This window comes from Cnephaeus nilssonii, assembly GCF_951640355.1.
Source record: "Cnephaeus nilssonii genome assembly, chromosome: 5".
NCBI classification, from domain to species: domain Eukaryota; kingdom Metazoa; phylum Chordata; class Mammalia; order Chiroptera; family Vespertilionidae; genus Cnephaeus; species Cnephaeus nilssonii.
The window spans coordinates 77504404-77520236 of NC_137076.1; positions in this window are offsets into that span (position 1 = coordinate 77504404).

A 15833-nucleotide genomic window follows, 5' to 3' on the forward strand; every position below is an offset into this window, starting at 1 on the left:
TGTAAAATAGGAGTGAAAATAGTATATAATTCATAGGGCTGTTGTGTTGATTTAATGAGATAACATATTTAAGGTGCCTAGTGTGTTGTCTAGCACACAGAAAAAAACTAAATATAATAGTATTACATTACTACTACTGCTGCTGCTGTTGCTACTGCTACTACTGTTTATATTCATGACTTCCTTTCTAACCGTAGCAGAAAGTTAGACTTGACCATCTGTACTTGTGTATTTTCCAATGATGTCTAAACTCAGGAAATAGTCTGAGAGAGAGAGAGAGAGAGAGAGAGAGAGAGAGAGAGAGAGAGAGAGAGAGAGAGAGATTGATTTAAGAAGGTATTTATAAGCTAGGACTCAGTTTTGCCTTAAGTGGATCAGCCAGATGAGCAGACATTTGTGAAGAGGTGACTTCCCCGCTCACCTCAACAGTTCTAAATTTCTTAGCACCTCAGAGACAACATAGCTGGAACCCTGAATTCACCACTACCATCACTCAAGTGCTCTGCTCCCTCATTCCAGGCATGGATACCCAGCCTGCTCCTGACTTCTGAGCCACAGCTTTAGGAGCAGCATGTCAGACACATGCACTTGGGCCCCTATTCACCATCACTCTGAGATGCAGTTGCCAGGAACTGTTTCTAGAGGGCCATGGTGGCTGGCAGCCAGCAATGCTGAGAAATAGGAGTCCCAGAGTCTAGGATATAGGGTGGAAATTATTGTAAAATACCCTACGGTGAGTGAGTAGGAAGGCCGCCAATGCTGTTCTGTGCCAAGATTGACTGTCCCACAGCAGCTTCTCTCCATCACCTGCTCCTTTTGTCCACTCTTCTAAGAGGATGCCCAACAGGTATCAGGAAGATTTTATGCTCCAGAGATAGGACTCTGATAGTCCTTTACATGAAAAACCAGTCACAGTTTCGTAGCACAGGGTCTGGCTGGCACTTCTAAAGGGAGGAGGGATGTGACACTACTAAGGGGCAGGGGCAGAAATGGGACAGGTTTTTTTGTTGGAAGGGAGGTGCCTAGCTCTGGTCTTGATGGGCAAGGAGGTTCAGCATAGATTATGGGGTCTGACATTTAGGACTATTGTAGTGAAACCACTTATTCAGTGGTGTCATTGCCCTTTTAGGGTCAAACTTTCCCACTCCTGATGCAGTGATGTATTAGGAAAGACTCAGGAGTCTGCTGAATAGGGAACTTGAGTCTGGGTAGGCCAAAAATCTAAATCTGAGAACTTCTCCTAACACACACACACTCGATGTCTCGGATAAATGAAGTCCTGTATTAGAGAACCTATTCTAACAATCTTGGAATAACTCTAGACTCATTCTTTTCATGCTGCACATCAGATTTCTTCACTCTTTGAAATGTTCCTCCTGTGTTTCCCTTCTAACTTTAAATCTTGCTACCTTTATTTCTTTGTAATTGCAAAGATCTTTCATTCCAATAAATTCTTTATAGACCTGTCAGTTTAATATTATTAAAATAATTCTTTCACCATCTCATTATGAAAAGCTCAGAAAGGCTATCATTTACCTACTAGTGGCCCGATGCACGAAATTCATGCAAGAGTAGGCCTTCCTTCCCCCAGCTTCCCTCTGGCACCCGGGACTCAGGCTTCCCTCCGACCACCGCTGGCAGACACCAGGGACCCAGGCTTCCCTCGCAGCCCTGGCTTCGTCCGGAAGGTTGTTGGGAAGGCTGTTCGGTCTAATTAGCATATTGCACTTTTATTATTATAGATGTAATAATACCCAAATATCCTCAGCCTGGAACTCAAGGTCATTCACAATCCACCAATTTTTCATTCTCATTTCCCAACATTTCTCAGTGAATCCTCTTTTACAATCCAATAGGGGGATTCATTGTCCCTGTAACAAACTCCACCTTCTGTTCATCCATGGCTCACCCTCTAACACCATTCACTTTCTTTCGCTCTTCTGTCAAAGCCAGTATTGCCAAAGTGTGATGTGTGTGTATATCTCTGATGTCATATCTCTGGTGTTAACTTAATGTAATTAGGTATTAGACCAAACTTTAAAAAATTTAAGATATAAAGTTGAAATAAGTATGTATTAGGGAATAAGCAAATGATCACATCACACCCACAACTTCATGGATATCATTGTCCGGGATTGGCAAGAGCAGGTAATGCCACAGGTAACCCACTTCTACAAACTGTGTAATTATGGGTGTTTTTGCATTATAAGGTTATAAATGGGGTAATTCCATATCCTTGCCAGACTGATTGATTCAGGAAGGGGAACATAGTTCAATTCAGTCCAATGAAAAGAGGTCTAACAGGGTCTTTGAGAAGGAAATTTCCTCACTCTCAAGAGCCAGACAGCAGGCATGAAAGCGCCCCCCCCCCCCCCTCTTTTTCTGGATGTAGAGGCTGTAGATATGAAGAGGGAAACTTCTGTACCTACTTTGGTACCATAAGGGAAGGCAGCCTGAGGACAAAGACAGCCCCCATGGTGAGGACAAAGTAGACTGTCAAATCTCAGGAAGGTGGGGGTGGGTGGGTGGGAAGAGATCAAACAAAGAACTTGTATGCATTTGTGCATAACCCATGGACATAGACTATAGGGTGGTTAAGGCCTGGAGCAGTGGGCAGAATTGGGTTCTATAAGTTTTGTTCAGCCCTCAAGTCAATGGAGAGGAACACATGTTGGAAGTAAGGGCTGGATTGAAAGTGGCTCACTTCACTTCCACTCAGTTTCTACTGGCCAGAGCTAATCATAGGACCAGATTAGTTTCATGCCAAGCTTTATGCCAAGGAAGTAAGAACCTCATGGATTTTGTTGAGGGACCAGCTTTCTGTACACAGTTCTAACGAAAAGGTATCTATATAGTTAACTAAATTGGCAAACCTTTATGGGCTCTAACAAGGTATCATGCTAGAGGAGTCAGAGCCTATAATGTCTATCTACTACGAGAGTGTCCTAGAGCCCAGCCAGTATTGCTCAGTGGTTAAGCACTGACCCATGCACCAGGAGGACCCCGGTTTGATTCCTGATCAGAGAACATGCCTGAGTTTCAGACTCAATCTTCAGTAGGGAACATGCAGGAGACAGCTAATCAATGTTGATGCATCTATGTTTCTATCTCTCTCTAAAATCAATTTTAAAAACAAGAAATTAAAAAAAAATGCTCTAGAGACTGCAACATCCTGTTTGTGGCTCCCACCAGAGAGTGACAGGATCACAAGCAATTTCCTCTTTGGAGAATCATGGCCTCCGATATGATACAGCCATGTGTACTGGGCCTGGATCACACCTTTCCAACAACAATGAAAGTTGTTAGGTGATAGGCATAGACATGAGGAATATGAGAAAACAATTTGTTTTCAGAGTATGAAACATTAGAAGGTATAATGTCTTTGGAGTTTTCCTAAGACTTCCCAAGATAATAGGCTCTGGACAGTCTGCATGTGCTTAAAACCTCCCTGAATAAACTGTGGTTCTTCTATTTTTCATTCACAATAGGTCTTGTCTCAAAGATGTTTCCTCTTACTGGGTGAAAATAGAAGTCTAAGAAAGAAATGAGAATGGTTTTGCAATGACAGGTCAAGGCAAGCAGCAATTATTGACAAGGCATGGAAGCTGTGATGGAATGAAACTAATTTTACCGTTCTCTTACTTTAAAGAGGATAATCTAGGGCCAGATACTACTCTTTGAAATTGTTTTGGTTTTGCACTGAGGCCACACTTCCCATGAACAGCTCTCTACTTCTGACAGCTACCTTTGGCTCAAGAACTCCCTGATGCATTTGCTGAACTTCCCTTTAACTTTATGAAAAAATCAGATACTTCTTCCCAACTTTCCTTTTCTCTCTCACCTGAGATATGACTTGTGTCACAGCCTGATGTTTCTCAAATCCTATCCTGGCTTCTTCCTTATTTCCTTTTATGTGGACATTTTGTGTCAGACCCAGACTGACACAAAAGCTCATGCTTAATATTACTTTGTTGACTCTGACTTGAAAATACAACACATACATGAACATATGCATACCACAAATTTCCAGGAAGGTCAGTCCAAGAACATGTGAGGAGGGATGTTGGAGAGCTCATGAGCCTTGGGGTTACTGGTAAGTGGTATTTGGCTAGGAGAACCAGGAAGTCTGAATTCTCTCTCTAGAGGTCCTCAAGAAAAGAACATGTATAGGAAATAATAGCAAGTGGGTAATAGTGTACCACTTTAATATTTATTATTGGCTGGCTCAAGCTCAATGAACTCTCTGGTAGGCTGGGCTGGTTTGGGTCTAATGGACTCTTCAAAATCTTTAGCTCAAACCTAAATTTCAGAATCCACCTATCCTACATCCAGACAGCAAGATTACCTAAGCTCAGCCCAGCCAGTGTTGCTCAGTGGTTGAACATCAACTACTGAGGGGAATATGGAAATATGGGAACCAGGAGGTCTCAGTTCAATTCTGGGTCAGGGCACATGCCCAGGTTGCAGGTTCCATATCCAGTAGGGAGCATGCAGGAGGCATTTGATCAATTATTCTCTCTCATTATTGATGTTTCTATCTCCCTCTCCTTTTCTCTCTGAAATAAAAATTTTTTTTTAAAAAAAGAGTACCTCTCACCTGGCAGTAGATTCTGCCTTACTTTGCCACATAAGCCACAAGGAGAAAAGAAGGAATAAAATGGGGCGTCCTGGAAGTTCACACTGTCCCACTCACTAGTCTTGGAAACCAGTCCAATCAGATTACTATTTCTCTTCTCAGGGTAGGGATGGGTGAATGATACCCCTCAGAGAGCATACCTAGATCCTTATTAAAATGTACACCAATCACCTAAGTGCTCCATGTGTATATTTTGTGTAAGGAGTCTTATCAGTTAGTTGCCTTGAGGAATTGAAAATTCAGTTGTGAGATGAAACAGATACAAACAGAGCAATCAGAAAACAATTCAGTGCTCAGCTCTGTGGTTCTGACCAATAGGATGGGTGGAAATAATGTGGGCCTGGCTGTCAAGTCTGAGTTTCCCAAAAGAGTTACGTCTCAGTGGGACTGCAGAAGTTACACCATAGAGATGGGAGGAAAAGCAGTTATTAAATGCTCAGATTCTGGCATGCAACAGACCTGGGTTCAAATCCTGGTTCCACATTTTGTGAGGTTTGTCAGGTTCCTGAGTCTTTCTGAGCCTTCATTTCCTTATCTATACAATAGGAATAATAATCTTATATGACAGATGATTGCATATACTGAGATACAGCATGGAAAATGTCCAACCTTTGTGGTAGATGGCCACTTACCAGATAGGTGGTGGGGAGGAAGCATTCCAGCTGAGAGGATCAGCAGTAGCAGAGATGAGTATGGGGGACTGGGAGAAGACCAGCTGGCCAGAGAGTAGAATGCACATTGCAAGGTCATGGGAGTCAGGCTGGCTGATATGATGGCCTAGGTAAAACAGTAATGAAGGCTGGATGAAATTCAAACTTGATGCAGAAAGACATAAGGAAACAGAGAAGGGTTTCTAGTAGAGTAGTGTTTGGGGATGGGTGTTTACTTAAAATTTTGGTTACATCCTATCTAATAAAAGAGTAATATGCAAATTGACTATCACTCCAACACATAAGATGGCCGCCCCATGTGGTCAAAGATGGCGGCCCCCATGTGGACACAAGATGGCTGCCACAAGATGGCCGGCAGGGGAGGACAGTTGTGGGAGATCAGGCCAGCAGGGGAGGGCAGTTGGGGGTGACCAGGTTGGCAGAAGAGGGCAGTTGGGAGGGACCAGGCCTGTAGGGGAGGACAGTTGCGGGGGGACCAGGCCTGCATGGGGGGGGGGGTAGCTGTGAGCGATCAGGCCAGCAGGGGAGGACAGTAGGGGGGGAACCAGGCCTGCAGGGGAGGGCCGTTGGGGGCAACCAGGCTGGCAGGGGAGGGAAATTAGGGGCTACCAGGCTGGCAAGAGAGGGCAGTTAGGGGCAATTGGGCCAGCAGGGGAGCAGTTAGGTGTCGATAAGGCTGGCAGGAGAGTGGTTAGGGGGTGATCAGGCTGGCAGGCAGAAGCAGTTAGGGCAATCAGGCAGGCAGGCAGGCAGGCAGGCAAGCAGTTGGGAGCCAGCAGTCCTGGATTGTGAGAGGATGTCTGACTGCCCGTTTAGGCCCAATCCTATTGGGATCGGGCCTAAACGGGCAGTCAGACATTCCTTGAGGGGTCCCAGATTGGAGAGGGTGCAGGCTGGGCTGAGGGACACACACACCCTCCCCACCTCCACCCCCCCCCCCCAATGCATGAATTTTGTGCACTGGGCCTCTACTTAGGGTATAAGGGGACTTTTTTGTGTGTGTGTCAATAATTAGGTTGCATTCTTCCTTCTCTAAGGGTCCTACACACAGGATCTATAGCATGGAAGGGAAGATTGCATTTTCTCAACTCAAAAATCTAAGATGCTATTAGAGAAACTTGCAGAAGGCTAAGCAGTTTGCCTGTTACAATACCAATTGCATGCAGAATTGTTTTAGCATTCTCTAGCTATAGCTGCACTTGCAATGAAAGGTACATAAGGAAATTAAATGTAAAGTGACAGTGTGAAGTCTTATTGAAAAAGTTATTTCTCAAAAATTTATAATTTACATTTTTAAAATCACAACAAATCCAGATATAAGGCACTTGACCTCTCATTTGTATGCTCTTTAATCTTTACCCATATTTTCATCTTCCCTACCTGTTGATTCCAATACACACCCAAGCCTGTTTGGTTCTTGGCCTGTTTGTCATTTTAACATTAAGTTAAATGCACCTGGTTCCTATGGCCTTTTTCTTCTATTGGTTTAATCTTGACCTCATTTCAGATGCAACATGCAGGGCTATCAGTTTTTATTAAGATATTTTGATCTGCCATGGAAATAAAAATTGCATGTGATGGAGCTCATTGGGCTTTTAATCACAGCGAAAATGAGAGCAGGATTAAAGACTCACAGCTTGATTTAAACAGTCTTGTGAATAAACATTCTTCTACCCCTCAAATTCATTCCAGCCAAGGCACACAGGCAGTAAGATTGGCCAGCTCCATATTGTTTCACCAAGCGCTAGGTTGCTTTTGCCCTGGTTATAGTTTAGGGCCGTGGTCGGCAAACTGTGGCTTGCAAGCCACATGCGGCTCTTTGGCCCCTTGAGTGTGGCTCTTCCACAAAATACCACGGCCTGGGCGAGTCTATTTTGAAGAAGTGGCGTTAGAAGAAGTTTAAATTTAAAAAGTTTGGCTCTCAAAAGAAATTTCAATCGTTGTGCTGTTGGTATTTGGCTCTGTTGACTAATGAGTTTGCCAACCACTGGTCTAGGGTAAGTTCTTAAGGCCCCATGACTCCTCTGCTTTCTAGTATATTCTGGCTCAGTCTAATTGTGAGTCAACTTGATGGCAGTTTTTGTGGCTAAACTGGAGGGTCAGATTTCTTTCCTGCCTATCCCAAGCTAAAGTCCCAACACCACCCCCTAGTCTGTACTAGGGAGGATCCTGAGCCAAGGGAATAATGGAGGCAGCATATGGATTTGTTGTTTATGGATGCTCATAGATGGCTTAACAGACAACAAAACTAATACAGATTATGATGTTGGCTGTAGGTTTGTCATATAAGGCTTTTATTATGTTGAGGTGTGATCTCTCTGTTCCCATTTTGCTGAGAATTTTTATCAAGAAACAGTGTTGGATTTTGTCAAATGCTGCTTCTACATCAATTAATAGGATTATGTGATTTTTTTGTGTCTCTGTTTGTTTCTGTGATGTATCATGTTTATTGATTTGCGGATATTGTACCAGGCTTGCATCCCTGAAATAAATCCCACTTGGTCATGGTGTATGATCTTTCTAATGTAATGCTGGATCCGATTTGCTAGACTTTTGTTGAGGATTTTAGCATCTATGTTAATCAGGGATATTGACCCGTAATTCTCTTATTTTGTAGTGTATTTATCTGGTTTTGAGATTCGGGTAATGCTGGCTTCATAGAAAGAGTTTGGAAGTGTGTCATCCTCTTGAATTTTTTGGAATAGTCTGAGGTGGATAGGTTTTATTTCTTCTTTGAATGCATGGTAGAACTCCCTTGTAAATCCATCCAGTCCAGGGCCTCTGTTTGCTGGAAGATTTTTGATCGCTGCTTCAATTTCTTCGGTAGTTATCAGCCTATTCAGGTTTTTTTATTCTTCCTGATTGAGATTTGGGAGCTTATATTTTTCTAAGAATATGTGCATTTTGTCTAGGTTGTCCATTTTGTTGGAATAGAGTTGTTCATAGTATTTTTCCATAATTGTTTGTATTTCTGTGGGATCTGTTGTTATTTCACCTCTTTCATTTCTGATTTTATTTGGGTCTTCTCTCTGTTTCTTGGTCAGCCTGGCTAGAGGTTCATTAATCTTGTTTATCCTTTCAAAGAACCAGCTCTTGGTTTTATTGATCTTTTGTATTGTTTTCTTGGTCTCTATGTCATTTATTTCTGCTCTGATCTTTATTATTTCCTTCCTTCTGCTTACTCTGTGCTTTTCTTGATGCTTTCTTCATAATTCCTTAAGTTGTAGGGTTAGATAGTTTATTACCATTTTTTCTTGTTTTTTGAGGTAGGCCTATAGACTTATGAACTTCCCTATCAAGACTGCTTTCACTGTGTCCCATAGAATTTGGATTGTTGTTCTCATCTTTGTTTGTTACCAGGGTGCTTTTTATTTATTCTTTGATCTATTTGGTAACTCAATCATTGTTAATAGCATGCTACTTAGCCTCCAAGTGTTTGATTTTTTTCATTGTTTTTATTGTAGTTGATTTCTAATTTTATGTCATTGTGATCTGAGGAGATGCTTGATATAATTTCTATTTTCTTGAATTCGAAGATACTTTGCCTGTGTTCCAATATGTTGTCTATCTTTGAAAATGTCCTGTGTGCACTTGATAGGAATGTGTATTCTGTAGCTTTGGGGTGAAATGATCTGAAGAGGTCAATTAATTCCTTCTTATCTAATGAGTCATTTAGGATTGATGTTTCTTTGCTGATTTTTTGTTTAGAGGTTTTATCCAGTGGTGCCAATGGGTATTGAAGTCCCATACTATGACTGTATTGCTGTCAATCTCTCCCTTGCTATCTTCCAGAAGACTTTTATGTATTTGTGTTCTCCTGTATTGGGTACATATATGTTTACCAGAGTTATATCCTCTTGTTGAATTGCTCCCTTTACTATTATAAAGTGGCCTTCCTTATCTCTTATGGAAGAGATATGGCCTTCACTTGGAGGTCTATTTTGTCAGATATAAGTATTGCTACCCCAGCTTTTTTTTTTTTTTTTTCATTTCCATTCACCTGAAAATTTTTTTCACATCCCTTCACTATCAGTCTGTGTGAGTCCTTTGTTCTGAGGTGGGTCTCTTGTAGGTAGCAGATATATGGGTCATGTTTTCTAACCTGTTCAGCTATCTGAGTCTTTTGATGGGAACATTTAATCCATTTACATTTAAGGTTATTATTGATAGGTACTTATTTGTCACCATTTTTATTCTTTATGCCTGTGTTCCTTCTTCCCTACAGCAGTCTCTTTAGCATTTCTTGCATTGGTGGCTTGGTGGTAATAAACTCCTTTAGCCCTTTTTTTGTCTATGAAGCTCCTAATTTCACCTTCAATTTTTAATGATTGCCTTGCTGGATATAGTATTCTTGGATTTAGCCCCTTGCTTTGTATCACTTTGTATATTTCATTCCATTCCCTTCTGGCCTGATGTGTTTCTGTTGAGAAATCAGTTGATAGTCTAATGGAAGATCCCTTATAGGTAACTTTCTGTCACTCTCTGGCACCCTTTAAGATTCTTACTTTGTTGTTGGTGTTTTCCAATTTAATTATGATGTGTCTTGGTGTCAGTCTTTTGGGGTTCTTCTTGTTTGGGAATACGGTATGTGTGTTTCTTGAACTTGTGTGACTTCTTTTCTTCCCAATTATCAGGGAAGTTTTCTGTCATTATTTCCTCAAACAGGTTTTCTATTCCTTGCTCAGTTTCCTCTCCTTTTGGCACCCCTATTATGCAGATGTTGTTTTGTTTCGTGTTGTCCCAAAGCTCCCTTAGGCTCTCCTCCTGCTTTTTATTTTTTCCAGTTGCTGCTCTGCTTGTGTGTTTATTCCTACCTTGTCTTCTAGCTCACTGATGCAGTCCTCTGCTTCTTCTAGTCTTCTGTTGGTGCTTTCTATTGTGTTATTTATTATAGCTATGTCATTCTTCATTTCTTCTTTGTTCTTCTTCATTTCCTCTTGATTCTTACACATGTTGAATTTGTCTTCCATCCTTTCAGCGTCCTTATGACCATTGCTCTGAATTTTTTCTTGGACAAATTGCTTGTCTCCATTTTGTTTACCTCCTTTTCTGGTAATTCCTCTTTTTCTTTCCTATGGAGGATGTTTCTTTGTCTCCCCATTTTTGCTTCTCTCAGGATATCTGGTTATGTGGATAAGTATCTACCACATTGACGGAAAGGCACAAAATATAACTCGACAAGACATGACACAGAGGGAACAAAACACGAATGTATTCATGACACTGACAACTCCAACAAAAGTGACCACCAGAGAAAAGAGAATTAGGGGAGAGAAAAGAGTGCAAAAATAATATTGGGAAAAGGAAAAAAAGTAAGAGAGAAAAGAAAAAGAAGAATAAAGAAGGGGAAAAATATACTTATATGTGGAGAAAACTTCACAAAACAAGCAAATAAAATAAAAAATGCAAACAACAAACACCCAGGAAGAAAGGGGGGAGCGGGGATCAGAATCTGAAGAGGCAGAACTTATTTCCAGAAGGTAAGGTAAAGGAATTGAATGAATGGGGGAATGGCCATGGTACAGTATAGAGGAGATATAAAGAGAATGAGTTGGTAAGAAGAAAAGTAAAAAACAAAATAATCAATTTAATTTAAAAAAAATTTTTTTCCCTTTCTTTAGTCTATCTATCTGTATATTCATCTATTTTGGGAAAAGGATAATAGAGAACAAATAGGCTTGAGTTTGGTGAGGGAAAGTGATTTAGCAATTAGAAGAAGAAGAGAGCAAGCCAGGAGAGGAAAAACAAAAGCATAAAAAAATTGGCTAGCGAAGAAAGAGAAATGAGAATGGTATATGGCAGGCGTCCTCAAACTACGGCCCGCGGGCCACATGCTGGTGTTTTTGCCGTTTTGTTTTTTTACTTCAAAATAAGATATGTGCAGTGTGCATGGAATTTGTTCATAGTGTTGTTTTTTTTTGTTTTTGTTTTTTTTTACTGTAGTCCGGCCCTCCAACGGTCTGAGGGACAGTGAACTGGCCCCCTGTTTAAAAAGTTTGAGGACCCCTGGTGTATGGACTTGGAGCAGGGGAGAGGAAATTAGACATATGAGTAAGCCAACAGAGACTGCTATAATAGTAACACATCAATAAAGCAGATAAAGAAGATCAATTTTTAACAAGGAGTAAAATGAAAGGAGAGAGAAAAAATAGAGCAGGAACAGGAGAAGAGAAACAGGATGAAAAAGAGAGAAGTGAGGAAGAAAAGGTTGGCAAAAAGGAAAAAATGAAATAAAGTAAAATAAGGACAAAAAAATAAAAATAAAAGGTAGAACACTACTCCAGAAAAAATAAAAGGTTAAAAAAAAGATATTTTTAATAAGAAAAATATAAAATAAAGAAAAAAATTTACCTTTTCTTTCTTAAGTAAAAGATAAAAAATAAAAAAAGTGAAGTAGTGAAGTGTCATTCGCTTCAGCTGAGTTTTAATGTCCCATGGGGGCTGGTTTGAGACCCCTCTCTACTGTTCTTTCTGGCACTTTCAGTTTCTGTTAGGTAGCCAGCACTGGGTTGAAGTTCCCAGTGATCCACCACCACTCTCTGTGTCTGTCTCCACAGCCTTGGTTTCAGGCAAGTGGGACCAACTTGCCTGCTTTGTTTGTCTGCCTGCCTTCAGTCGTATTTACATAAGTATGTATTTCTGATATGGGCTCTAGGTGGGGGTGTTACTGTATTGGTTTCTGGGACCAAATGGTTCTTGAACCCAATCCCTGAGGGCTCCCTGGGGGTATTCAGAATCTTTGTTTCTCTGCAGAACTCAAAGCTGGGTGCGGCTATGCTGCTAGGAATGGCTGGCTTTTCAGGAGAAAAATGGCTGTTTAGGGTTGGAGGGACTGGATGGTCCCAGAGCTGGATTCCTGGTTGCCTCTCCCTGCTTTGCTCCCCAGCCTCCACAAAATCACCTCTACCTGTGCTGTAGCCTTGGTGTTTGTAATTGAAAGACCCTATCTACTGGGTTTAGCTAGTAAAAGCAAGGAAAATATAAAGGCAGAACAACTGCATTGCTGTGCGCTTCTCACCCCTGGCACTATGCTGCCAGTGCAGTTCTTCAGGCTGACTTTCTGGGCCCAGCCTCCCACAGCTGTGGACTTAGATCTAGAGTCCCCTGCTGCCAACAGCCATGTGGACCCCCTTCCACAGTCAAGTGTTACGCGGTCCCCAAGGGATGCGGGCTTGGTGCAGTGCAGTATCCTTCTGACCCTCTAGTCCAGGTGGTCGCGTATCTCTCTCTCTCCAGCCCTGATCCCCATTCCTACCGTTCTCTAGGAGTCCTCTGTCCTGGACATGGGGATAAAGTTACATTTCTGCTCCATCTTATTCATAAGGCACATTTTGAACTGGAAAAAGGTGGCTGGGTTTGTCCCAATTCTATTCTGTAATAATGAGGGTCAGGACATGCTTTATACACAGTAGCCATCCAATGACTGCCTGATGGCACAGGATGTGACCAATGACCACGAAAGGGACTGATTCAGAAGTTTTGTGCTCTGCAGCCCTGGGTTACCGTGGTAATGTGTTCTGTGGATAGCAGTTTGTCAAATGTTAAGTGATGCTTATCTTCTCTGATCAGAATAGGTTGTTCTAGTTCAGTAAATTGTCTCTGAGTCTGTTCTCCTTATTTGGCTCTTTGCTTATCTTTCAGTCAGCAGTATGGCTCTTGGCTTATGATATTTACCTGGATTCTGATATAAAGAAGGAAAATAAAAGAATCCAGCAAACACTAAATGGGATGCTTCGCAAAGTAAAACTAGGGCTCATTTATGCATCAGAGTATCTGATAATTGCCTTTGGGTTAGATTGATGTCACTGCTGGATAAAATTGGACAATTTAGAAAATGGGGAAAAATAAACACAACCTTTAACTTTACTTAGACACAACTTATATATATTTTATTTTACTTTCTTACCAACTTTTGGCTTGTAGTAAGGGAACAGGGAACGAGAGAAGATGGAGGAGAGTCTAGAAAATGGGGAGGCACGTATTGAAGAAAATAATCTTTGACACATTAAGCATTTCATTAATGGCAAGTGGAGGAAAAGCAAATAAATATAAATAATTTTAAATTAGTACATAAATACTGTTTTATCCCTGGAATCTAGAAAAATGAGAGTTTTATGACATTGTCATTCCATTATCACATGCTGCACTCTCAATCAGGGCCTCTCAGAGTTTATGAATATCTACATCTGGCAGGAGGGAGAGAAAGAGAGAAGAAAAGAAAACTGCACATCTCACAGCTCTTCCTACAATAAGTAAGCCTCAGTTAACTAGAATTCACCTATGGTTTTAATCAAAGAATGCAAACTCAGACCCGCCTAAAACAAGAATTTTGACCTTGACCTTTCTACTAATATTACTTATATTCCTTCTAGACCTACTTCCCCCAAAAGCTTCCAGGCATAAGGGAGCATTCCCCAGAGAAATAGGAAAAAAAAAAGAAAGAAAAGATACCCATAAGCAAGTAAGCCAGGAAGCCGCTGCAGGCAGTTTGAGGAGCAAGTCTGCGCTCACCGGGGGTCTGAAGCAGTCAGGCTGGCTGGATCCTGTAGGACTGTGTGGGCTGAGCTGACCAGCTCACTGAAGGCTGGCCAAGCTTAGCATCCACATTGAGTTTATGTTTTTTGGTTGAAAACCTTTTCTCGAGTGTACTGATATGACTTAATTTTCTGCATCAAGCTATAATTCAGTGGTGTCCTCAATGCTTATTTCTTGGGACACATGGACATGTTTGATTCTATACTAATTCTTGTGCTACTTGAGTCCCTATGTAATTTTTGGCATTCTCCCCCTCCCTGTTTTGTTTTGTTCTTTGTTATTGTTGTTTTTGAGTAGTTATCTCTCATTTCTCATTACAGAACGCATGTCTGCACATTGTATCCCTCTTCTAATTTTATGTTGGCTTAGAAACCAGGAATTAAAGCTGGTTAAAACTAAGTGTAAAGCAAGAATGAAGAGGGATTTGGTTGTGAGTACAGTACATACATCTCAGTGCAAGGCATCACCTTTCCTCCTATAAAACCAGTTTTCTGTTGTATTTTGAAATGACAAGGTTGTCCTCCAGAGTTGGAATCCAGACACAGGAGATGTTACTGAGTTCAGAGGCATTTTATTTCTCTCAAATTTTATTCAACTTCCTCAGCTGCTTTCCCTCTCACATGAACTAACTGTTCATCATCACGGCAGAAATCAGTGGAAATCACTGAGTTCTATTTTTGTGTATACATCAGAGTCTTGTCAGAGAGGAGGCATGGAAGATATATCAGGTAGCTTTGGTTACTTAACAAGCCACTGTGAAACATAGGCGTTTAAAATCACAATCTTTGTTTATTTGTTCGTTTATGATTCTGTGGATCAGAAGTTAGGGTCAGGCTCCACTGAGGTATCTTATTCCTGCTCCACTTGTGTTACTTGGGGACTGAAGCTGGGACACCTGAGATGGCTGGAAAGACTAGCCCTTTCTTACCTCAAGGTCTCTCATCCTCCAGGATGACAGGGAGCCAGCTCAGGTTCTCCCTGTGGGTGTAAGGTTCTAAGATGGTGAGAATGGAAGCTGTGAGGCCACTTGAGAACTAGGCTCAGAAGTCCCACATTGTCATCTCAACCATAGTCTGTAGGTCAAAGCAGGTCACAAGACCAATCCCAACTCAAGTAGTGGAGAAATACACTCCATCTCTTAATGAGAGAAGCTATAAAGAAATTGTGATTATTTTCAATCAACCACAGCAGGAACCCCCAAATTCATTATTTTATGAAGGACCAATTAGGCATAAAGTCTTCTGGTTTTAAAATAATCATCTTCTCTGGCCCTGTCCAACCTCTCATTATTTGATTAGTGCTTGTGAATTTATAAAATGCTTTCTGTATTTCATTTATCCACATATCAAACTTTTGAAGTATGTCTTCTCCTGTTTTCAGATAAAAGATTAGAAGCCCAGAGACGTTAATGACTCACTCAGGGTCCCAAAGCTACGAAGTGGGGGCACCTCCAGTCCTATGCTTATCCCCTGCACACTTCTTATGAGAAACCCCATTTATTTCAAAAGAGTATGGTCTGCTTAATTATTATATTCAAGATCAGAACTGAAGCTGGTTCTTTCCCCCACTGTAAAGATTGCCAGTTTAGGGCTACCTTTTGAAGATGGGCATGATTTCATCTGGGAGGTGCTTTTCCCTAACCATGCAGCTGTGCTTGCAAATTTCAGAAGTTTCATGGGAGCCCTTTTTACCAGTAACTAAATTAGCTGAACTTCAACTAGAAGCATATACAGCTGCTACTCCTCAGAAAAGCAGGGCTAACAGCCATCTCACTAAGAAAAGGTAGCAATAGATAAGGAACTTTCATGGCTGCTAAGCATATACAGTGAAATTTTCCAAACCTATTCCCTTCAGAAATCTACAGTAGCTACCCATTAAAAGAGGTATGCCTGTCATGCTTCTCTCACACAACTATTTTTCTCTTCAGCTGGAAACATGTTTGACTTGTTAAATACTCATGTTTTAAAAAATGATGAAAGGAAAGCTCTGCC